A 3857-nucleotide genomic window follows, 5' to 3' on the forward strand; every position below is an offset into this window, starting at 1 on the left:
TTAGAATTCATATTCACAAAATTTTAAAAGTACTTAAAAAAATGTTTAAATGTGAAAAAAAATTAAAAGAATAAAGAACTCTAATTAATTTTTAAAACAATTTATATATAGAAATTAAATACAACCGTCGAACTTAATTCAAAGTTAAAACGTTATATTTTTGTACTTATTTATTTATTTTTTATTTTAAAAATTTAAATTTGTTATTATAATTATAATATAAAATATTATCTACATTAATAGGTTATACACAATTATGATATATTAATTTTTATTAAATTATTTTTAAAAAAATTAAATGATAGAAAAAAAGAAAACAAGAGTAGTTAAAAAAAATTTAATTTAGATTTAGGTAAAATCTAAAAAGAGAAGAATGATTTTATTTAATACATAAAATTATTCTTTATATCAATTATAATTACACATGTTGATATAATATAAAATGTATGAGTCACATATAAAATATAGACAAATGTTATCTTAAGAACAAAGTCAATACTGAGGTGATAATATATATAATAATAAAGTAAGAGAGAGATATATAATAAGAATAAAATTATTATATAAAAGATAAAAATGTTTAGTCACATTTTACTTTTCAGATCCTACAATATTTTAAAAGTACTTATACAATAATGCAATAAAAATGATTTAATCTTCTATTGTTGCCTTTTATTTAGCATTGTTTGTTTTGTCTTCCTCAAGCTGTAACTTAAAAGAAAATATCAAATATAAATTATTGTATGAACTAAAAAAATTCAAACAATACATTATAACTTTATAATTTATACATTAACTTTGTAACGTTCTTATTTTATTTATACAATCTAAGAAAATAATTTTTATATCGAAAAGAGGAAATTAAATTAAATTTACTTAATTTAGTTCAAACCTACTATACAAGCCAACTATTTTGAAATAAAACCAGCTTTACTTCATTTAGTTCAGTAAGATCAATTTTTTGGTTCAATTTCGGATGACCCTAACTTACATATCTCTAGCTTTTTGCGGCTTTATAACACAATAAGGATGAATGGAGTTAGTGAGGATGCAATTAGATTGAGATTATTTCCATTTTTCTTAAGAGATAAAGCAAAGTGCTAGCTGCAAGCTCAACCACAAGGAAGCATAACCACTTGGGCAAACCTTGTTAATAAATTCCTTGCCAAGTATTTTCCACCATTTAAAGTTGTCAAACTAAAAGGAGAGATTATATCATTTGTGCAGCAAAAAGGGATCTTTATATGAGGCTTGGGAGAGATATAAAGAGCTATTGAGGAAGTGTCCACACCATTGCATAGCAGAATGGATGCAGCTGGAAACTTTCTATAATGGAATGAGTTTAGCCACTAGAAATATGATTGATGCAGCTGCGGGAGGATCATTGAATACAAAATCATTGGAGGAAGGTCAGCGGATTATAGCAATGATGGCTTCATCTATGTATCAAAATTCTAATTCAACACACTCTACAAGGAGTAGAGGATATGAAGCTAAAATTCTTGAGACTTTCCTTGCGCAGGACCAGCTGTAAAACCAAATGTTGTTAGAGCAAATTGTTGCACTAACTCAACAAATAAGCAATTTACAGACTGCTCTAATTCAGAACATGCAACTTGTTTGTGATTTTTATGGAGGAATTCATGCTAATGGTGCATGTGATGCACCTACAATTGAACCTTAAAAGCAAATTAATTATATGAGAAATTTTCAAAGACAACAACCTTCATTCCCACCTGATTTTTAGTACTCTAATAGCAGAAACCAGCAGTATTATAATTGGAATTCTCAAAATTTTACTGCAAAGATTTCTAATTCTGCTTTACCTTTTTCTGGTGCAAGTCCAGCAACACAACAATCTTATTTTCAAGGGAATTCAACTACTCAGCCTCAAAGAAATAAACAAATTTCTAAGAATTTTCCATAAAAAAGCTTGAAACTAAAATTGGACAGCTGGCTGAACAACTGTCCAGCAAAGAAGAAGGGAGGTTTCCTATCAATATAGTTGTCAATCCAAAAGAACAATGTCAAGCTGTAATGACTAGGAGTGGGGCTGTTGTGGGGAGTCCTAAACCTGCTGAAAAGAGAGAAAAAAAATCTATTGAGGAAGAGAAGTTGAAGATGAAGGAAAATTCACTTTGCTGAAAAGAGAGAATTCAGAAAAAGAAAGTTTTTCAAGGGCTGTGAGAAAGACAAAAATACAAATACTTGAGGAAGTAAATAAGCCTATTGATGAAGAGATATACAAGAGACTTCCTTACCCTCAAAGAATGCCAAATCCAAAACAAGAAAAGTAGTTTGAGAGGTTTCTAGATGTCTTCAAGAAACTTCAAATAAATATTCTTTTTTGCTAAAGCACTTAAGCAAATGCCCTCCTATGCTAAATTCATGAAGGAGCTGTTGTATAAGAAGAGAAAGCTTGAGAATGACAAAATAGTCCCTTTGACTGAAGAATTCAGTGCTATTTTGCAAAAGAAGCTCCTTAAAAAATCAAAGGATTCAAGTTCTTTTAGCATCCCATGTTCTATTGGAAATTGTACTATGGGAAAAGCTCTATGTGATCTTAGGCCCAACATTAATCTCATGCCTCTTGCTATCATAAAGAGACTTGGAATATAGGAAGTTTAGCCTACTAGCATAACTTTACAGCTTGTGGACAGATCTTACACATATCCTTACGGTATTGTAGAGGATTTGCTAGTTAAGATTGACAAATTTAATTTTCCTGCAGATTTTGTAATTTTAGACATAGAAGTGGATGCCAACATCCCTTTAATTTTAGGTAGACCATTCTTAGCCACCAGGAGAGCTTTAATTGATGTTCAAAAGGGAGAGCTTATGTTGAGAGTGCAGGATAAGGAGGTTATTTTTAATGTATTTGAGGCACTCAAACATCCCAATGATGATGTTACTTGTATGAGTGTTGATATTCTAGACTCTATTACTTTCTCTCACTTTATTGATAATGCTGATGAGATTTCATTGTTAAGGGAAACAATAGTTGCAGGGAATTATTCTACTACTGTAAAAAAAGAAGAACACTTGAGAAAATATGTGCAGCAGCTAGACACCTTGTGTAATGCCTTATATTTCTTTTCTCAATATATGATGAATTTTCATAAAAATTTAAATGATAAAGTAAAATTTATTTCAAAAACTCTCTAATGAACAAGAACAATGAAATGATATAAGGTTCATAGAGTAAAATTTCATTAATTCATAAGTACTTTAGAGAACAAAGATTCAAAAATTTCATCTTTACAACAAAGAAAATAGTAGTTTTAGAACTACTTTAAAAGAATGCTATAAAACTGAAAATATGCATTACATAACTCAAAATACCTAAGTCCTATAGTAGTTTTCATCCATCCATGCACTGTGAGCTTGATACTACTCGTTCTAGTTTCCTAAAAATCTTGTGTAAGGGTGAGTCTCTACCCTACCACTCATACATAACACATATTCATCATAAAATACATCTTATCACAATTAAATAAAATATCATGATATTACATATCACAGTTTCATATAAAGCAAGTTCTCATCTCAACACATAAACACATATTATATTCCACAGATTCACAATTTCTTTTTCTTTTATTCGCGCTTACCAAGCCCTATGGCCACAATTATCTGATGTCTCTATCCCAAGGTCTTACACATCCATATAAATAGTTGCCAGATGGCCCAATGCAATACGGGTACAACGCATGCAATAGATAGCCCCTTAGTAAAGGTAATGGTTAGGAGTCAAGTCAGAAAACAAGTGTAAGTTCATGTGGTGCATTCATACATAATATTCTGTGCACAACCCCGAATGTCACTCACCACTCTACCTTTCCCCAAGATATCCTATA

At 30.1% G+C, this 3857-nt stretch overlaps 1 non-coding gene across 1 annotated transcript; it reads right to left on the minus strand.

Moving 5' to 3' along the window:
* Window positions 1-1194: 1194 nt before the first annotated feature.
* On the minus strand, window positions 1195-1299 carry LOC113860385. The gene has a single exon (XR_003503837.1). It is a non-coding gene; the product is annotated as a small nucleolar RNA R71 (small nucleolar RNA).
* Window positions 1300-3857: the final 2558 nt, after the last annotated feature.

Source organism: Abrus precatorius, unplaced genomic scaffold, assembly GCF_003935025.1.
Source record: "Abrus precatorius isolate BTA unplaced genomic scaffold, Abrus_2018 Scaffold2, whole genome shotgun sequence".
In the NCBI taxonomy this organism is placed as follows: Eukaryota; Viridiplantae; Streptophyta; class Magnoliopsida; order Fabales; family Fabaceae; genus Abrus; species Abrus precatorius.